Source organism: Triticum urartu, chromosome 7 (assembly GCF_003073215.2).
Source record: "Triticum urartu cultivar G1812 chromosome 7, Tu2.1, whole genome shotgun sequence".
Lineage (NCBI taxonomy): Eukaryota > Viridiplantae > Streptophyta > Magnoliopsida > Poales > Poaceae > Triticum > Triticum urartu.
The window spans coordinates 610,831,019-610,853,413 of NC_053028.1; positions in this window are offsets into that span (position 1 = coordinate 610,831,019).

The following is a 22,395-nucleotide window of genomic DNA, read 5'->3' on the forward strand; positions in this document are numbered from 1 at the left end:
GAGTGAAGTTTGATCAACCGCATCACCCAAGGGGCGTAGAACTTCAAACCAAATAGATCAGAGCCAGATGCAGCAAGTTGGCGAATGAAGAAATCCTGTGTATTGAAGCATTTTCCATGAAGAATGTAGAAGACCAAAGTCTTCATTGCACCTTCCAGCTTGGCATGGGGAGAATGTCCTTTGATTGGCCAGAGAGTTCGCCTTATGATGTGATAAATGGTTCTTGGCAGATACTCAAGGTCTTCAACGAAGAACTCCGTGGGATAAGCAGCATCTTGGGGCAATGGCTTCATCATACTGAGCATCTGACTCATATTAGGTTCAGTCTTCTGAAAGATGCTCTCAATAGCTTCACTATGAAGCTGACAGCCATGCTCGTAGAGATCGCCAGGAGTGGGCAAACCAGTGAGCTCAATGATGTCAAAGGCTTTGGCTTCGTGATGAACGTTTCCTGTCATCCACTCCAGGACCCAAGTCTTCGGATCTCTGCTATACCCGCGGATGTGAAGTGTGGCATAGAATTGGAGCAGCAACTCTTCATTCCAATGCTCTTGGTCAGTGACGAACGGCAGCAGTCCAACCTCTTTGAAGCAATCCAGAGCTTCTTCCAGACAGGGCAGACCAGCTATTGCTTCAATGTCAAGGCGCTTGTGTGGGAAGATGCGACCTTGGTTGTAAAGAATGCATGAGTAATAGCTTCGCTGTGGATAACTCCAGAACCAATCAGATGATATTCTTTCCCTTGAGTAGGGGTTCCTGGAGCTATTGAAGAATGTGTTGTCTGCTCTGAAGCCATTTATATTGAAGGAGCCAGGTGCTGATGCAGGACCTGGGAACCTTGGCAATCTTGGGATTGGCTTCTGCACCTGAGGCCTGTGCTCAACATGATAGTCGAACTGGGGACCGGCAGCAGACGCAGGAACAGAAGCGGCGGGATCAGTGGCTTCGCTGACTTCTGGTGCTTTTGTTGGTGAGGGCTCCACATTAGCTTCAGCCATGACAGCGTCAGTGGCTTCAGTGGTGTTGGTGGTGGCAGCCTCAAGATGTTCAACCTCCACTTGACGAGCAGGAGGGTCGGTCATGATCACGTTCTCCTCGAGAACCGCTTCTTGGTGGGACAGGGGAGTGGCAACTTGTGGGACTTCTTCTTCAGCGGCTGATGCAGCCGGATTGTCTTCAGCAGAGACTTGAGGCCTTGGACCTTTGCGAAGCCTGCGCAACGCGGGTGACGCCTGTGGAGTTGCTGTTGGCTGGGCCTCAAAGTCTTCTTCCTGTTGTGGGTGATCCGCCCATGAAGCATCCTGTGCAATTGGCATCAGTGGACAACCAATGTTGATGAGTTGATGAGTTCGCTGTGCGTGAGCACAGGCGATGATACCTGTTGGTGCTCTAGCTGAGGAAGGGCTGCATCATCTTCAACATGGTCATGGTGACCAATGTCTTCAGCAGCGATGGGATCAGCTGCTGGAAAGTCTTCAGCTTCATGAGCCTCTGTGAAAGCAGGCTCATGGACAGTCAGTTGACGTTTTTGTGGATCGGCGTCGGGGTGAACCATGGAAATGGGTTCAACAATCAAGGGCTCTGTGGGAGCAGCCCGTTCCTTCTTGGTCTTTCTTTTCTTCTTGGCGGGGGCAGTAGCAGAGGCTTCAGGATGTTTTCTCTTCCTTGCTTCAGCCTCAGCAGTCCTGGTCTTCTTCAGTTCTGAAGCGGTTGACCTGGCCTTTGGCTTCGGGCCAGTCATGCTAGTTGCAAAGACAAGGGGATCTGCTTCCTGCCTTGGTGCTTCGGGTTCAGCCATAGCGGGCTTCTTCGTCTTCTTGGCAGCCATCCTGGGGTCGATGCCAGGACGTCCAAGGGACTTGCGCTTCTCAGCCTCATTGTAGGCTTGCACACACCTATCAGCCAAGACCTTCATGCGCTCACGAGAACCCTGAGCTTCTGCACGTTTCTTTAGAAAGGCTTCCTTGAGCTCGTGCAGCATAATCTTGAAGTTCTTCACGTCTTGCACGCTGAGCTTGGCCATATGCTTCTTGAACTGAGATTTCTCAAAGTCAATCTTCTGCTTCAGTTCAACAATGCGCTGGGCGATGGCTAACTCTGAAGCAATGGCGCCATGGAAGGCGACACTGAGGCCAATGGGTAGTTGCAGATCATCGAAGCTGATGTTTGGCGTGTCAAACCATTCATCAATGAAGTTGTGGATGATTGTTACATCAAAGAGAGGCAGATCATTGAAGATTTCTGCTTCTTCTTTGCTCTTGATGAGTTTCTCAAGAGCGTCATCTGCAAGATCTTCATCACTTGACAGATCAATGGCATCATTACGCAGAATGGCAGCAGCAGTTAGCTCTTGGCCGGTGTGTGGCAGAGGCATCTTGACCTTCTGGGGCTTGGAGATGCGTGACAAATCTTCAGACTGCACACTGTCTTCAGGAGGTGCAGTTGCCAGTGGCTTCTCTCATGAGATTTTTGGTAAAGGGGCAGGCTTTGAAGCTTTGGGCTTCTTCAACTTCTTTGGCTTCGGCGCTGTAGGCGCTTCATCTGATTCAGCGTCAGCTGCAGGCTCATTCACGGCTGTCCCTTGAACCAAGATATGGGTGATGAGACCTTCAAGGTTGTAGAAAGGACCGACGACATTGGGTTCTGCATCACGGGTGCCGTCAGCCCTTGGAGCAGAAGGACCAGGGTTGAAGTCTACTCCCAATGTCTTCTTGTTCTGCTTCGCTGAGTTCTGGGCAAACAGAAAGTTGCGCTTGAACAGAATGTCGTCACGACACCATAGCAGTGACGATGGGTCAGCATCCGCGGGCTGTGGTCCACGGACCATGCAGGGATAGAAGCCTTGTTCAATGGCTTCATCTCTGGTCCTGGGTTGAAGATTTTTGTAGAGGATGTCTCCCCATGGTCGCTTGATGGCATTCTTTTCAGCATATTCCTTTGTCACAAATCTGTACTTGAACCACTGTTCTGCCCAATAGCGTCGAATCCATTGGATTCGTGTTTTGCGCTGATTGTAATCCTCTTCAGGATCTGTCTTGTACAGTTCTGAGAGGTCATCTGGCAGATCTCTTGATGTTTCTCCATGACCCTTTCTGCCACCCTTCCTTGCTGATTTCTCTGAAGCCATGAACTTTAAACTGAAAGGCTTCAATACGTTCAAAGGCTTCAAGGGCTTTCGCTTGCTGGACAGACAAGAACTGGCTTCGGGAGAATTGATATGATGCTGTAAGAATTCTGCAAATGAATGCAGACTATGAGAACCAAGGGATTCTCCCACGGACATGTACATGTGACAGCATTAAGGTGCGAGGGAAGGGGAAGAGGTCATATGCATTCTCAGAAGATTTTGAATATAAATCAGTTTAGAAGACATTGACCTCATCGTGCGAAGACATTCACTCATAGATAAGGAGTTGGTTCCAGATTTGTACGAATCCAGAGATCAGTACAAGTGAGGAATCTAACTACTTTGTGAAGCATAAGTGAATATACTAGGCATGTTATGAGATGCAGTATGAGAGAGATCTAACTTGTGTGAATAGAAACTGCTTGTGGTAGAAAGTGACAAAGCCATAGGATCAATGGTGCCGTAAAAAGGAAGTTTTATTTACCACACTAAGAACTGCTAGACGGAGTGGAAGAGGAGGCCAAGCAGTTCGGTCTTCCGTGCCCTAACTTGGCGACGGAGGACACCTACGGCGACGGCGGAGAGGACGATGTCCGCGGTCGGCGTGAAGACGGCGTCGGAGAGGTTGCGGCAGTGAAGCGCTTCGTCGCCGGCGTCGTCGAGGGCTAGCGGTGGCTCTAGGGTTCGTGCGAAAGTGGAAGAAGAGATAATGACCACTGTGAAGTGTGTATTTATAGGTACAGGGGCGGCACTGTGTTATTACACAGGTGCCCCTGGCGATTCGCATCTGAGGAACACGTGGCCATCATGCAGAATTTTGGGGTTTGTTCCACGTCCACCGGACGCCTGGATTGCCGGGTGGACGTTCCTACTTCTCCGGGTTTCATGTGGAGGAATGAGCATTGAAAGCGGACTTAAGGTTTGTCTCTGTATCTTCTAGTGACAAGGACGCAGAGAAGACATTCAACAGTTTCAATAGAATGCATATGATTTGGAGAGATAGAGTTTGAGATAGAAAGCACAGAGAGGTTAGGGTCCGATCACATTCACTTAGTTCAAAAGATTCAACAAGAAGACATAGCTATAAGTGAATGCTGTAGAGGACAGAACACTAGTATATATGTATATAATCAACATAGTGAAGATAATCATGAAAACATGTTGAGATTGAAGCCAAACCAAATGTGAAGACATAGCAAGGTAACGCCATGAGTGAAACACTTCAAATAGAACATTTGGTGGTGGCGTTACCCACCGTATAGGAAGTATTAGACCCAGACACGGCGCACAATTATCGTGGCGCTCTGAAGTCAAATTCCACATTAGTGTATTCACACTTAGAATGTATGTCTTCATTGATTGAAGATATACTTTACTTCGTGTGTTGCACATCTAAGTCATCAATATGCATAAGGGTTAGGATGTGTGCCTGATCACAGGACATTTGAGGATTCTAGGATATTTAGCTCACACCGTAACTTGCAAAATCTCTTCTCATCCAAGGGCTTGGTGAAGATATCTGCCAATTTCTCTTCAGTGTTGACGTGTATGATATCAATATCTTCCTTCACAACATGATCTCTGAGAAAGTGATGACGAATTCCAATGTGCTTTGTCTTCGAGTGCTGAACTAGGTTGTTGGAAATCTTGATGGCGCTTTCGTTGTCGCAGTAGAGTGGCACTTGCTTCAGATGAATGCCATAGTCCTTGAGTGTTTGCTTCATCCAATCAGAAGCTGAGCGCAGCAAGATCCAGCAGCAATGTATTCAGATTCAGAAGTGGAGAGAGATACACAGTTCTGCTTCTTTGAAGACCAACATACAAGTAATCGTCCCAGAAAATGACATGTGCCTGATGTAGACTTGCGATCCACTTTGTCACCAGCATAATCAGCATCCGAGAATCCAACCAGATCAAACTCTGAGCCCTTTGGATACCATAATCCTAGAGTTGGGGTGTGAGCCAAATATCGAAGAATTCGCTTCACAGCTAAGTGATGCGACTCCTTTGGTGCCGCTTGGAATCGAGCACACATGCAAACACTAAGCATAATATCTGGCCTAGATGCACATAGATAAAGTAAAGAACCAATCATGGAGCGGTATACCTTTTGATCGAACTCTTTACCATTGTCGTCAGGACCCAGATGATGCTTAGCTGGCATTGCCGTCGTGAAGCCTTTGCAGTCTTGCATACCGAACTTCTTCAGGCAATCTTTGAGATACTTCTGTTGAGATATGAAGATGTCGTTGCGTTGCCGTCGTATTTGAAGACTGAGAAAGAACTTCAGCTCTCCCATCATAGACATTTGATATTGCTCTTGCATCATAAATCCAAACTCTTCACTGTACTTCTGATTGGTGCACCCGAAGATAATGTCATCCACATATATTTGGCACACAAACAGTTCACCATCATATGTCTTCGTGAAGAGAGTGGGGTCAAGGGAACCAGGTATGAAGCCTTTGCTCTTCAGGAAGTATTTGAGTGTGTCATACCAGGCCCGAGGGGCTTGTTTGAGGCCATACAGTGCCTTGTTGAGCTTGTATACCATGTCAGGATGTTTTGGATCTTCAAAGCCAGGTGGTTGTGCAACATACACTTCTTCTTCAATCTTGCCATTGAGAAAGGCGCTCTTCACATCCATTTGATAAAGAAGTATGTTGTGATGATTTGCATAGGCCAGCAGTATGCGTATGGCTTCAAGTCTAGCCACAGGAGCAAATGTTTCATCGAAGTCAATGCCTTCCACTTGAGTATATCCTTGAGCAACGAGACGACCTTTGTTTCTGACAACTTGACCGTGCTCATCATGTTTGTTGCGGTATATCCATTTTGTGCCTATTATGTTGTGCTTCCGAGGATCGGGACGCTTAACCAGTTCCCATACATTATTCAGCTCAAACTGTTGAAGCTCTTCTTGCATAGCTTGAATCCATTCAGGTTCCATGAAGGCTTCTTCAACTTTCTTGGGTTCTGTTATTGAGACGAATGCGAAGTGCCCACAGAAATTTGCTAGCTGAGTTGCCCTTGAACGAGTGAGTGGACCGGGTGCATTGATGCTATCAATTATTCTTTCAATCTGCACTTCATTGGCAACACGAGGATGTACAGGGCGAAGATTTTGCTCTTGCTGATCATTGTCGTTGTTAGAGGGAATGTCTTTAGGCTGAGCATTGTCTTCAGGTTGATCAGGTGCTGAGATGATAAGTTCTTCTTCAGGATGAGCTTCAGAAGGTATAATTTCTCCAGTTCCCATTAGCTTGATTGATTCACTGGATGGAACTTCATCTAGCACATTTCGCAGGTGCTCTCTTTGTGAACCGTTGGTCTCATCGAACCGCACATCCACTGTTTCAACCACTTTATAATGAAAGAGATTGAAGACTCTGTAGGAGTGCGAATCCTTTCCATATCCAAGCATAAAACCCTCATGTGCTTTTGGTGCAAACTTTGAGGTGTGATGTGGGTCCTTGATCCAGCACCTGGCGCCAAATACTCTAAAGTAACTGACATTTGGCTTCTTGCCAGTAAGGAGCTCATAAGATGTCTTGTTCAGAAGCTTGTGAAGATAAACACGATTGATTTTATGGCATGCAGTATCAATGGCTTCAGGCCAGAATTTTCTTGGAGTCTTGTATTCATCTAGCATCGTTCTGGCCATCTCAATGAGTGTTCTGTTCTTGCGTTCGACGACGCCATTCTGCTGTGGCGTGTACGGGGCTGAGAATTCATGTGTGATGCCCAAGGTATCAAGATATGTATCAAGGCCAGTGTTCTTGAATTTAGTGCCATTGTCACTTCTGATATGCTTTATCTTAGCGCCATAGTTGTTCATTGCTCGATTGGCGAAGCGTCTGAAGACATCCTGCACTTCAATCTTGTAAAGGATTATGTGCACCCAAGTATATCTAGAATAATCATCAACAATGACAAAGCCATAGAGACAAGCAGTAGTAGTAAGAGTTGAGTAATGAGAGGGAACGAAAAGATCCATGTGAAGCAGTTCGAAGGGTCGAGTAGTAGTCATGATTGTCTTCGAGCGATGTTTGGCCCTCGTCATCTTTCCTGCCTCACAGGCACCGCAAAAGTGATCTTTCTTGAACTTGACGCCCTCGATGACTTTGACATGCTTCTTCTTTGCCAGGGCGTGGAGGTTCCTCATGCCAGCATGCCCAAGCCTCCGATGCCAGAGCCAGCATTCTGAAGCTTTTGCTAGAAGACATACGGCAAGCTGTGGTCCTGCTGAGAAATCTACCACGTACAAATCATCTTTTCGATACCCTTCAAATACTAGAGACTTGTCAGATTCCATTAGAACAAGGCAACGATATTTTCCAAATATTACAATCATGTTTAAATGCAAAGCATTGAGACAGACATTAAGTTGAAGCCAAGGGATTCAACAAGCATGACTTTATCCATGTGTTGATCCCTTGAGATTGCAACTCTACCTAGACCCAATACCTTACTTTTACCAGTGTCAGCAAATGTGATGTGGCTCTTGTCGGATGGACGTAAGGTTGAGTCCATAAGAAGGCTTCTTTTGCCAGTCATGTGATTTGTACACCCACTATCAATAATCCATTCTGAAGACGCTGGTGTCGTACCCTACAGTGCAGTTAGGGGGATAGGCTTCACGAAGAGAATTGTGAAGCAAAAACATTTGACGAACCAGTGGGTTATGAAAGCTTAGATCCAGATTAGGACTAATAGGGAGAGTAGCAAGCGATTCAGGAACGAAGTACATAGTAAGACCATTCGGGCATTTGATCTTGCGCCCTACAGGATGTTTAAGGTCCCCAGCAATAGCGTCAGACAATTTTGGTTTTCTACTGGAGACCTTTCCCTGCAAAAGAGAGTTAAGCTTTCTTAGCCACCCACATCTTCAAGGGTGGCTTAGAAGCAATAAGTCTAAGTGCAGCATCTGAGAACTTTGGCTTTGGAGCCCTAGTAAACAGTCTTGCAGGCGGACAATAGTACTCATAAGAATAAGCAGAATAGTTCTTGGTCTTATGAACATGGCGGTTTGATGAACCGCTCTCATATTCATAGGCCTGAGTATGGTTTCCCTGCAAAACATTTGCGTTAGTGCGACTCAGGTGAGTCCTCTGTCTGTATGAAGCCTTTGGACCGTATGAAGCCTTTGGTCTGAGGTTTGTCTTCTTCACGTGAGGTGTCATGATGACATTCATAGGAAGATTCTCCAGACACTTTTTCGGAACCCAGATCTTCTTCATAGGCGGTCCATTCCTACAGTTAGTACCAATGTACCTGGCAAACACTTCACCATTCTGATTCTTAAACAGTTTATAGTTTGCATCAAAGGATTCATCAATGACAATGGGGTTTGCACAAGTGAACCTAGATAGAGTGGATGGATCTGCTGAAAATTCCTTTGCAGCAACCCATGTGGTTTTGGGGTACTGCTCAGGTTTCCAGTAAGAGCCATCAGCATTCATTTTCCTTACGAACCCAACACCCTCTTTCCTCGGGTTTCGGTTCAAGATCTGCTTTTTGAGGACATCACACAGTGTCTGATGCCCTTTAAGACTTTTGTACATCCCTGTTTCAAGCATTGTCTTCAACCTAGCATTCTCATCAGCAATAGCAGTGGAATCCTCAGCAGAGGGGTTAGTTCCCACATCAACAGTTGAAGATATTGCAACAGTAACAGCAGTAGAACATTCAGCAACAGTAGTAGCATTATCACACTCAATGCATTTAAGACATGGTGGTTCAAATCCTTCCTGAGCGGAGGTGATCTGTTCGGCGTGAAGTGACTCATTTTCCTTTTGAAGATCTTCATGAGCCGCTCTCAATTTCTCAAGATCTTGCTTCCTTTGAAGATAATCATAGGAAAGCTTTTCATGAGTTGTTGAGAGCGTTTCATGACGACTTTCAAGTTCCTCATACTTAACGTGAAGATTTTTTATGTCTTCAATTAAGGACTCAGATCGAGTCATTTCAGCACCTAACAGATCATCGCTTCTGTCTAACAGTTTTTGAATATGTTCCATAGCTTTTTGTTGTTCAGTTGCAATTTTAGCAAGTGTTTTGTAGCTGGGTTTTGAACCACAATCAGAGTCATCGTCACTAGATGTTTGATAGTGAGTAGTGCGTGTGTTTACCTTGGCACCGCGTGCCATGAAGCAGTAGGTAGAAGCGGAGTAGTCCTTGTCATTTGCATCGGTGTCGGTGATGACGTCATTATCTTCAGTGTTGAAGATGGACTTGGCAACGTATGCTGTAGCCAGACTTGCGACGCCTGAATCGGACTCCTCCTCAGACTCCAGCTCCGCCTCCTCAGAAGCGGACTCCTCCTCTGAATCCATTTCCTTGCCAACAAACGCACGTGCCTTGCCAGATGAGCTCTTCTTGTGTGATGAAGACTTTGAGGAAGACTTGGAAGAAGACTTTGAGTATTTCTTCTTCTTCTTGTCGTCAGAGTCATATTCCTTGCTCTTCTTCTTTTTGTTCTCATTGTCCCACTATGGACACTCAGAGATGAAGTGGCCAGGTTTCTTTCACTTGTGACATGTTTTCTTCTTGTAGTCGTGAGCAGAAGCTTCATCATTCCTTGAGCTTGATCGGGAAGACTTTCTGAAACCTTTCTTCTTGGTGAATTTTTGGAACTTCTTCACAAGCATAGCAAGTTCCCTTCCAATGTCTTCAGGATCATCCGAACTGCTGTCAGATTCTTCTTCAGATGAGGAGACAACGTTTGCCTTCAAAGCACGAGTTCGCCCATAGTTTGGGCCGTAGATATCTCTTTTCTCAGAAAGCTGAAACTCATGTGTGTTGAGCCTCTCAAGTATGTCAGACGGATCGAGTGTCTTGCAATCAGGACGTTCTTTAATCATCAGGGCTAGGGTGTCAAACGAACTATCAAGTGATCTCAGTAGTGTCTTGACGACTTCATGCTTGGTGATCTCAGTAGCGCCGAGGGCTTGAAGCTCATTTGTGATGTCAGTGAGTCGGTCAAATGTGAGCTGGACATTCTCATTGTCATTTTGCTTGAAGTGGTTGAAGAGGTTGCGAAGGACACTGATTCTATGATCTCTCTGGGTTGAGACGCCTTCATTGACCTTGGAGAGCCAGTCCCAGACCAGCTTAGATGTTTCCAAAGCACTCACACAGCCATACTGTCCTTTGGTCAGATGACCACAGATGATATTCTTGGCAGTAGAGTCCAGTTGAACGAACTTCTTGACATCAGCAGCAGTGACACCTTCTCCAGCCTTGGGAACGCCGTTCTTGACGACATACCATAGGTCGACGTCAATGGCTTCAAGATGCATGCGCATCTTATTCTTCCAGTAGGGATATTCAGTTCCATCGAAGACGGGGCACGCAGCGGAGACTTTAATTATCCCTGCAGTCGACATAGCTAAAACTCCAGGTGGTTAAACCGAATCACACAGAACAAGGGAGCACCTTGCTCTGATACCAATTGAAAGTGTGTTATATCGACTAGAGGGGGGTGAATAGGCGATTTTTATGAAAGTCTTCAAAACGTGGAAGTCATGAAGACAAACGATAGAAATAAACCTATTACCCTGCAGCAGAAGGTAGACTACACTAGGCAAGCCATAGTCAAGTATTCAATGGAGTGAAAGCACAATGACTAATAGCAGCAATGTAGTAACGATCAGGTAGGAAGATATTATGAAGCCAAACAGAAAACACAGTCACTCAGTGAAGATAAAAGATAGTGCAATCATACAATGACTTCACAAGGACCAACAGTAAGTAAAGGGAAGGAAAGGATGAAACCAGTGACACGTTGAAGACAATGATTTGTTGGATCAGTTCCAGTTGCTGTGACAACTGTATGTCTGGTTAGGGCGGCTAGGTATTTAAACCTGAGGACACACAGTCCCGGACACCCAGTCCTGAACATGCAGCTCAGGACACCCAGTCCTCACCGTATTTCCCTTGAGCTAAGGTCACACAGACCTCGCCCAATCACTCTGGTAAGTCTTCAAGGTAGACTCCCAAACCTTCACAGACTTCGTTGACCGGCAATCCACAATGTCTCTTGGATGCTCAGAACGCGACACCTAACTGGCTGGAGGATGCACAATCCTCAAGTGTAATAAGTCTTCAGATCACACAGACAAGAAGACTTAAGTGATGCCTAATTCTCTTTGGCTCTGGGTGGTTAGGGCTTTATCCTCGCAAGGAATTCTCTCTCAAAGGCTTCGAGGTGGGTTGCTCTCAAACGACAAAAGCCGTACTCTGAATCTGAGCAGCCAACCATTTATGGTTGTAGGGGGTGGGCTATTTATAGCCACTTACCAACCCGACCTGATTTGTCCAAAATGACCCTGGGTCACTAAGGAACTGACACGTGTTCCAACGGTCAGATTTCAAACTCACACGGCAACTTTACTTGGGCTACAAGCAAAGCTGACTTGTCCGACTCTGGACAAGATTCGCTCTCAAAGTCTTCACTCGAAGACATAGGTTTTGTTTAAGCATCACTTCAGTCATTCTGACTGGTTCTCTTGGACCCCACTTAACAGTACGGTGGTTCCTATGACTCAACAAAGAGGAAGAAAAAGACCTACGAAAGATCTAAGTCTTCGAGCTCCATAGGCTTCATGCGATGTCTTCTCTTGTCAAAGTCTTCGATGTGAATATCTTCATATACCACCTTTGACTTCAATGTCTTCATACATTTTTAGGGGTCATCTCTGGTAGGAAAAACGAATCAATGAGGGACTTCTACCTGTGTTATCCTGCAATTCTCACAAACACATTAGTCCCTCAACTAGGTTTGTCGTCAATACTCCAAAACCAACTAGGGGTGGCACTAGATGCACTTACACACTCGGGCCCTAGTGACAAGCATTAAGCATAGCAAAGTCATAGCAACATCAATCTCAGAACATACTGGATACTAGGGATCAAACCCTAACAAAATTAACTTGATTACATGATAGATCCCATCCAACCCATCACCATCCAGCAAGCCTACGATGGAATTACTCACGCACGGCGGTGAGCATCATAAAATTGGTGATGGAGGATGGTTGATGATGAAGATGGCGACGGATTCCCCTCTCCGGTGCCCCGAACGGACTCTAGATCAGCCCCCCGAGAGGTTTTAGGGCTTGGCGGCGGCTCCGTATCGTAAAACGCGATGATTTCTTCTCCTTGATTTTTCTCTCCCCGAAACCAAATATATAGAGTTGGAGTTGGAGTCGGAGGAGCTCTAGGGGGGCCACGAGGTAGGGGGCACGCCCTAGGGGGACAGGCGCACCCCCAACCCTCGTGGACAGGTGGTGGGCCCCCTGGCCTTCATCTTTTGCAAGGATTTTTATATTTTCCGAAAAGGTGTTCCGTGAAGTTTCAGGTCATTCCGAGAACTTTTGTTTCTGCACATAAATAACACCATGGTAATTTTGCTGAAAACAACATCAGTCCGGGTTAGTTCCATTCAAAGCATGCAAGTTAGTGTCCAAAACAAGGGCAAAAGTGTTTGGAAAAGTATATACGACGGAGACGTATCATAGTGCAGTTGCCTATTTATAGCACTGAAGTTGCCCTTCGTAAGAGGAACGTTTCTTCTACAAGTGTTGTAGATGAAGGTCACAGTTGGCAGGTTCCTCCCCTCTGCGTCGCACCCGCAGGTGAATGGAGGGGAAAACATAGCCAACCCGCATTCGTCAACCTCTCCTTCCCCTCCCCTCCTCGCCACCGCCTCGGTGAGCTGGTGGGGCTTTTCCTCCTGCCCGCTCGTGGTGGCCAGGCGCGGGCGTGGCCATTGGGCGGCGACGCTTCCTCCAGGGCTGATGGCGTGGTCACAGTCTCCTGGTTGCAGCATGATGTATTGTGGGTGGCACGGTGGTTGTCCTCGCGCGCCCAGATCTGGTGCTTGGATGGGTGTGGTAGCGGACATGACCTAGCAGCGCGAGGCCTGGGCGTGCGGCAGTGGCGCCTAGGCCAGTGGTTCCTAACTACGGGAGGTTATGGCGGGGCGTGTTGCCGGCTCTGCTCCAGATCTGACCGGTGGTGGTTCTCGTGAGGTGGTGGTGGAGGCTGCCGAGGCTGAAGCATGGGATGTGCCTGTGGCGGCCCAGTGTCCTACTGGTGTTGCTATAGTCCACGGGGGCTGCATCACGGCCACAGCTAGAGGCGATTCTGGTGTTGGCTCGCCCACGGGCGGCCCTTGTGGGCGTTCCATGAGGTCTTCGACGACAATATGTGTTGGCTAGTCTGGGAAGGTGGTCGGTCCTACCGTTTGCGGTGCCGGGCAGGGAAACATGGCTGAGCATCATAGGGGGTGGCATTCGAAGTGGGGGCAGGAGGATGGGTGGCGCCGATGAGGTTGGCGCACCCATCGCCGGCAGGGGTGCCCGACGTTGACGTGGTCCGCTTTTGCCTCACTACTTCCCCAGCCTAGTGGCTCATGGTCTTGGTCGGCTTTGGTCTTGACGGCTTCCCGTCTCTGTCTGTGGTCGGGGCATGTCGGCTAGGCTTGGCCTGGACCCGTGGTTCGCCTCTTGGACGTCAGGACTCTGGGCGGCGGCCCTAGTGAGGGAGTCCTGGATTAGGGGGTCTTCGGACAGCCGGACTATATCCTCTGGCCGGACTGTTGGACTATGAAGATACGAGATTGAAGACTTCGTCCCGTGTCCGGATGGGACTCTAGTTGGCATGGAAGGCAAGCTAGGCAATACGGATATGGATATCTCCTCCTTTGTAACCGACCTTGTGTAACCCTAGCCCCCTCCGATGTCTATATAAACTAGAGGGTTTTAGTCTGTAGGACAAGATACAATCATACCATAGGCTAGCTTCTAGGGTTTAGCCTCTACGATCTCGTGGTAGATCAACTCTTGTACTACTCATATTACCAAGAATAATCAAGCAGGACGTAGGGTTTTACCTCCATCAAGAGGGCCCGAACCTGGGTAAAACATCGTGTCCCCTGCCTCCTGTTACCATCCACCTTAGATGCACAGTTCGGGACCCCCTACCCGAGATCTGCTGTTTTGACACCGACATTGGTGCTTTCATTGAGAGTTCCTCTGTGTCGTCACCGTTAGGCTTGATGGCTCCTTCGATCATCGATAGCGATGCAGTCCAGGGTGAGACTTTTCTCCCCGGACAGATCTTTGTATTCGGCGGCTTCGCACTGCGGGCCAACTCGCTTGGCCATCTGGAGCAGATCGAGAGTTACGCCCCTGGCCACCAGGTCAGGTTTGGAAGCTTAAACTACACAGCCGACATCCGCGGAGACTTGATCTTCGACGGATTCGAGCCCTTGCCAAGTGCGCCGCACGGTCACGATAAGCATGATTTAGCTCTACCATCGGACAGTGTTCAGGAGACCGCACCGGCAACCGCTCCGACCCTAAATTCAGAGCCAATTGCGCCATCCATGGACGGGTGCATAGACCCCGCCACGGAGGCCGTATTCTCAGCGGCGATCGAGCCGAGGATCGACCTTACCCTTCACGGGAGCCGTGACGCCGAACTACCGGATTCTTCCCCGGCCACGGACTCCGAACCCCCTGCGCCCGTGCCTGCCGAATCCGACTGGGCACCAATCATGGAGTTCACCTCCGCGGATATATTTCAGCACTCGCCTTTCGGTGACATATTGAACTCATTCAGGTCTCTCTCCCTATCAGTCCTGGCCGAACTATGTTCGGCAGGATTGGGATGCAGATGACGAAGAAATTCGCCGCCCACCCACCACCCACTTAGTAGCCACTATCGACAATTTGACCGGCATGCTCGATTTCGACTCCGAAGACATCAACGGTATGGACGATGATGCGGGAGACGAAGAGGAACCACTGCCCACAGGGCACTGGACAGCCACCTCATCATATGATATATACATGGTGGACACACCCAAAGAAGGCAATGGCGACGAGACAGTGGAGGATACCCCTCCAAGAAGCAACCCAAGCGCCGACGTCAGCGACGCCGCTCTAAGTCTCGCCAAAGCAAAAGCGGTGACACCAGCACAGGAGATAATAGCACTCCGGACAGTGCCGAAGACGACAACAATCCCCTCCAGCAAGATTTAGAGCAGGAGGATGGAGAAGCCAGCCCTCCCGAGAGAGTGGCAGATGGAGAGGCGGAGGATGATAATTACATGCCTCCCTCCGAAGACGAAGCAAGCCTCGACGATGACGAATTTGTCGTGCTTGAGGATCCCGTTGAACAAGAGCGCTTCAAGCGCCGGCTTATAGCCACGACAAATAGCCTTAAGAAAAAGCAGCAGTAGCTTCAAGCTGATCAAGATTTGCTAGCTGACAGATGGACTGAAGTCCTTACGGCCGAGGAATATGAACTCGAATGCCCCTCCAAGAGTTACCCAAATCATAGGTTGCTACCCCGACTAGAGGAGGAAGCATTCAAACCTACATCTCCAACATATGATGCGGCTGATCGGCCACCTCGTGGCCGCGACAGAGAGGCATTTCAGCCAAAAACTCAGCCCGCACCCCGATGCCACTCAAATAAAAATGACAAGGCACGGGGAAACACGCTAGACCTTCAAGACGTATTGGAGGACAAAGCAAAACATGCAAGATCAATCTATGGATCACGAGGGTGCGCCACTACGCGAGACGATAATCGTCACGCCGGATACAGTAAAAGTAAATCCGGCCAGGCCGAACACAGCGGACAAGACTCATTCGAGCTGTGTCGTGATATAGCCCGGTACAGAGGCACTGCACACCCCCTATGCTTCACAGACGAAGTAATGGATCACCAAATCCCAGAGGGTTTCAAACCCATAAAGATTGAATCATACGACGGCACAACAGATCCTACGGCATGGATCGAGGACTTCATCCTGCACATCCACATGGCCTGCGGTGACGATCTACACGCCATCAAATACCTCCCACTCAAACTCAAAGGACCAGCTTGGCATTGGCTCAACAGCCTGCCAGCAGAATCCATTGGCTGTCGGGAAGATCTGGAAGTCGCATTCCTCGACAACTTCCAGGGCACTTATGTGCGACCACCAGATGCCGATGACTTGAGCCACATAATTCAGCAGCTAGAGGAATCGGCCAGGCAATTCTGGACACGGTTCCTGACAAAGAAAAATCAAATCGTCGACTGTCCGGATGTAGAGGCCCTAGCAGCTTTTAAGCACAACATCCGCGACGAGTGGCTCGCCCGACACCTTGGCCAGGAAAAGCTGAAATCTATGGCAGCCCTCACGACACTCATGACCCGCTTTTGCGCGGGAGAAGACAGCTGGCTGGCTCACAGCAATAACATATCAAAGAACCATGGTACTTCGGATACCAAGGATGGCAATGGCAGGTCACGTCGCAACAAACACAAGCGCCGCATCAACAACGACAATACCGAGGATAGGGCAGTCAATGCCGGATTCAAAGGCTCTAAACCCGATCAGTGGAAAAAGCCATTCAAAAGAAGCACTCCGGGCCCGTCCAGTTTGGACCGTATACTTGATCGCTCGTGTCAAATACACGGCACACCTGACAAGCCAGCCAACCACACCAATAGGGATTGTTGGGTGTTCAAGCAGGCCGGCAAGTTAAATGCCGAAAACAAATATAAGGGGTCACATAGCGATGACGAGGAGGAGCCCCGGCAGCCGAACACCGGAGGACAGAAGAGGTTCCCCCACAAGTGCGGATGGTGAACATGATATACGCAACCCACATCCCCAAGAGGGAGCGGAAGCATGCGCTAAGGGACGTATTTTCGTTGGAGCCAGTCGCCCCAAAGTTCAACCCATGGTCCTCCTGTCCGATCACCTTCGATCGCAGGGACCACCCCACTAGTATCTGTCATGGCGGATTCGTTGCACTGGTCCTAGGCCCAATCATTGATGGATTTCACCTCACTCAAGTCCTTATGGATGGCGGCAGCAGCTTGAACCTGCTTTATCAGGACACAATGCGCAAAATGGGTATAGACCCCTCAAGAATCAAACCCAGGCGTCATACCAAGTGTAGAGGCCCATTGCACAGGCTTAGTCACACTGGAAGTGGTCTTCGGATCACCGGATAAATTTCGAAGCGAGGAGTTAATCTTCGACATAGTCCCGTTCCGCAGTGGCTATCATGCACTGCTCGGGCGAACCGCATTTGCGAGATTCAATGCGGTACCACATTATGAATACCTCAAGCTCAAGATGCCAGGACCTCGAGGGGTCATCACAGTCAATGGAAACACAGAGCGCTCTCTCCGCATGGAGGAGCACACTGCGGCCCTCGCAGCAGAAGCGCAAAGCAGCCTCTTAAGGCAATTCACCAGTTCGGCGATTAAAGACCCGGACACCTTCAAGCGCGCCCGGAGTAATCGACAACAAGACCGCCTGGCACGTTCCTAGCTTGCATAGCAATGCGGTCCCTGCCCCAGTCCCCGCCAAATGGCAAAATTCATGCCACGCGCACATAATTACACATTGAAAATACCATGGGCACAGGTGGGGAGGGGGCATGACTACGGCACGCCCCAAGACGCGGCTAAACCGCACTAGGGGCTTCCCGCTCTGTTATTTTTGTTTCTTTTAGGACTTTAATCTCTGGAAGCCCCGTCCGGCACTACGATTGCCGGACACACGATACAACAACCAAGGAGACAGAAAGCTACGTCGCATCAATGAATTCCCAGGTGGTCTCTGATAACGAGTGAAATACCTGCTTTAAATACCATTCCTTAGCTTGCCCTTGGAGGGGACATGTCAAATAGTCCTACTTTTTGCTTATCGCACTACTTGTATCATTCTGCTTCGACGCACCTTATTGAATAAACAATGCATAGAACTAGACTATTATCGCATTCTCTATTCTTCTTATATATATATATATGTTCATTCATGACATTCAGCACCCGTACACTCTGGTACGGCCAATACACCAGGGGCTTAAGCATACCCCATAATACAGCGTGAGAAGTCCGAACACTTTAGATAGTGTGGCACCCTGAACTTATAGCATTATATGCATCAGCTCTGAATCATGTCTTGGTTCAATAGTTCGGTTTGCCCGGCTCCCATGTTTTGGTACCTTACGTTCTGCTATATCGGCTAAGGTAGCACTGGGAGAACTACTGCGATTGTGCCCCGATTCAACTGGGCTAAGCACCTCAGTAGAGAAAGCTAAAACTGACTGTCATGATATGGTGAGAGCTGGTCGCTGTTCGAGAGGTCTCGAGTCCCTAAAGACTTATGCCGCTTAGAGCGAGGAGTCGGCTTTGTCCGGCTTAAGGCGTGTATAGCGCCCCGAATTCGGCCTTCCGAATACTAGGGGCTTTGCCAAAATTTAAAATTGTATAATTCTATGGCGAAGTGAGAGTGATAAAGCATTATAGTCCGATTGCCTTGTTCGTTGAGCTGAGCACCTCCCTCGACGGACCCAACAATGGGAAAAAGAGTGCTCAGATTTATCCCGAACACCCCACCACTCGTGGCATGGGGGCAGAAGCTGATGACTGGCCATCTCTCAGATTTGATAAACAGCCGCATAGAAGGTAATATTTTAAATTCAAAAAGCGTTGCATAGCGCATATGAACAAGTTTTCATAATACAGGATCACACGAGCAAGTTCATTCAAATATTACATCTTTCGCACACTCGTCCGCCACAAGACGGGCACCCTTCAGGACACCCTCATAATACATTTCGGGGTGGCGATGATCCTTGCCCTGCGGCGGCCCCTCCTTCACCAGCTTCTCGGCGTCCATCTTGGCCCAGTGCACCTTCACACGAGCAAAGGCCCGGCATGCACCTTCGATGCAGACGGACCGCTTGATGACTTCCAGTCGTGGACAGGCATCCACAAGCCACCTCACCAGGACGAAGTAGCTGTTGGGAAAGGAGTCACCAGGCCACATCCGGACTATAAGGCCCTTCATGGCCTGTTCGGCCGCCTTGTGCAGCTCGACCAGTTGCTTCAGCTGGTCGCTCATAGGCATCGGGTGTTCGGTCCCAGTATACTGAGACCAGAACAACTTCTCCGTCGAGGTTCCCTCCTCGGCCTGGTAATATTTCACGGCATCCGACACGCTGCGGGGCAAATCTGCGGATGCTCCTGGAGAGCTCCGGACTCGGGTAAGTAACAAGTAATTTACTTTCACATGCTTGCTTTGCATATTGAATGCCTTACCCGCCGCTATCTTCCTCATCGCCTCAATCTCCTGGAGGGCCTTTTGGGCTTCAGCCTTGGCATGCTTTGTGCTCTCGAGGGCCGCGGCAAGCTCGGACTCTCGCATCTTTGAGTCAAGCTCCAAAGCCTCATGCTTCTTCACGAGAGCCTGGAGCTCTTGCTGCACCTCGCCCACCCGCGCCTCTTGTTTTTCCCACTCGGTGCGCTCCTTGGCTGCTTTGTTCTCGGCCTCGGACAACGCTTGCTTCAGGGTCGCCACTTCGGTCATGGCCCCTGGCACATTCATGATGATCCTGTCATTTCACAACCACATTTTCTTTTTTATATAGACAAGGTATTACTTACCTTTGTTCTCCTCGAGCTGCCTCTTGGCAAGGTCGAGCTCTTTCTCGGACCCCTCGAGGTCCTGCTTCAGTGCAGCCACCTCCGCAGTCAGTGCGGCAGAGGTCAGCAGCGAAGCCTGCATACGCATACAGACATACTTATATTAGACTCCTGCAGATATTATTTGGTCCTCTATTCAGCTTTTCTTTGTGAACACCAAACAGAGCATCAGGGGCTACTGTCTATTAGGTACTATTTTCCCTATATTTTAAATACTTACCTCAAAGCCTGTTAGAAGGCTGGCATAGGCTTCAGTCAGTTCGCTCTTAGCAGACTGAACCTTCTTGATCACCGCACTCATAATAGTGCGGTGCTCTTCATCGATGGAAGCGCCGCGAAGCGCTCCCAGCAGGTCGTCCGGTGCCTCTGGTTGGACAGAGGTCACCGGCACGGATGGCTTGCCCTTCTTGGAAGGGGGCCGCCTGCCCGAGCCCGGAACCAGTGGAGGTTCCGGCGAGGTGTTCGGCTGAGGGCCAAACTTGGAGCCCCTGGGAGCCTTGCTCCCTTTACTCCTAGAGCCCGGAAGGTCGCCTTGAGGCGCCTCCAGGATTGTCTCCCCCTGGCTCGGTGCCCCTTGAGACAATACCTCGGCATTGTTCGTAGGGCAAGGAGAGGAGGCGGTTGGAAGTGTATCACTATCCATGTCCGACGAATTCAAGGAACCGCCCGACGAGGATACGTCGATACGGGCTTGGGGCGGACTGCATAATCACGTTCGACGTTAGGGGAAGCAATGCAACAAAAGTATTCTATGAGTTACTCTGGTATCCGAATACTTACGACTTCGCCAAGGGCTTGGCCCTGAGCAGCCACTCGTCTTCGCCGTCGGCGGCGGTGATGGAATAGTCCGGAAGGAGAGTCCTTCCCTTCTTGGACCCCTCGGCCTCCCCGATTGGGGCGGCCTTCCTTTTCTTGTCTCCCCCGGCTGGAGGGGGAGAATCTTCATCTTCCTTCTCCTCATCTTCACGGGAGGAGTGCGTCTCGGAGTTATCGAACGATGAGTCCAATACCACCTGGCACCGGGAACTCTTTCGGGTTCCCTTGACCTTCTTCTTGGTCTTCTCCGGCACCTCATAAGGAGCCGGAGTCCGCATCTCCATCGGGAGAGCATCCGCAGTGTCTTCGGGCAGAGGGGCCGGACAGTTAATCTGCTCCGATGTCTTCACCCAGTCCTGTCAAAGGCATGGGAGCTCAGTGACGGAAATATGCCCTAGAGGAAATAATAAAGTTATTATTTATTTCCTTATATCATGATAAATGTTTCTTATTCATGCTAGAATTGTATTAACCGGAAACATAATACATGTGTGAATACATAAACAAACAGAGTGTCTCTAGTATGCCTCTACTTGACTAGCTCGTTGATCAAAGATGGTTATGTTTCCTAACCATAGACATGAGTTGTCATTCGATTAACGGGATCACATCATTAGGAGAATGATGTGATTGACTTGACCCATTCCGTTGGCATAGCACTTGATCGTTTAGTTTGTTGCTATTGCTTTCTTCATGACTTATACATGTTCCTATGACTATGAGATTATGCAACTCCCGTTTACCGGAGGAACACTTTGTGTGCCAGCAAACGTCACAACGTAACTAGGTGATTATAAAGGTGCTCTACAGGTGTCTCCAAAGGTACTTGTTGGGTTGGCGTATTTCGAGATTAGGATTTGTCACTCCGATTGTCGGAGAGGTATCTCTGGGCCCTCTCGGTAATGCACATCACATAAGCCTTGCAAGCATTGCAGCTAATAAGTTAGTTACGGGATGATGTATTACGGAACGAGTAAAAATACTTGCCGGTAACGATATTGAACTAGGTATTGAGATACCGACGATCAAATCTCGGGCAAGTAACATACCGATGACAAAGGGAACAACGTATGTTGTTATGCGGTCTGACCGATAATGATCTTTGTAGAATATGTGGGAGCCAATATGAGCATCCAGGTTCCGCTATTGGTTACTGACCGGAGACGTGTCTCGGTCATGTCTACATTGTTCTCGAACCCATAGGGTCCACACGATTAAGGTTTCGATGACAGTTATATTATGAGTTTATGAGTTTTGATGTACCGAAGGATTTCGGAGTGCCGGATGAGATCGGGGACATGACGAGGAGTCTCGAAATGGTCGAGACGTAAAGATCTATATATTGGACGACTATATTCGGACATCGGAAAGGTTCCGAGTGATTCGGGTATTTTTCAGAGTACCGGAGAGTTACGGGAATACGTATTGGGCCTTATTGGGCCATACGGGAAAGAAGGAAAAGGGCCTCAAGGGTGGCCGCACCCCTCCCCTTGGTCTGGTCCGAATTGGACTAGGGAAGGGGGGCGCCCCTTCCTTCCTTCTCCTTTTCCCTTCCTCTTTTCCTATTCCATATGGGAGGTGGAATCCTACTAGGACTAGGGAGTCCTAGTAGGACTCCACACTTGGCGCGCCCCCTCCTAGGGCCGGCCTCCTCCTCCCTTGCTCCTTTATATATGGGTGCAGGGGGGCACCCCAAAGACACAACAATTGATCATTGATCTCTTAGCCGTGTGCGGTGTCCCCTTCCACCATAATCCTCGATAATATTGTAGCGGTGCTTAGGCGAAGCCCTGTGACAGTAGAACATCAAGATCGTCACCACGCCGTCGTGCTGACGGAACTCTTCCCCGACATTCTGTTGGATCGGAGTCCGGGATTCGTCATCGAGCTAAACGTGTGCTAGAACCCGGAGGTGCCGTAGTTTCGGTGCTTGATCGGTCGGG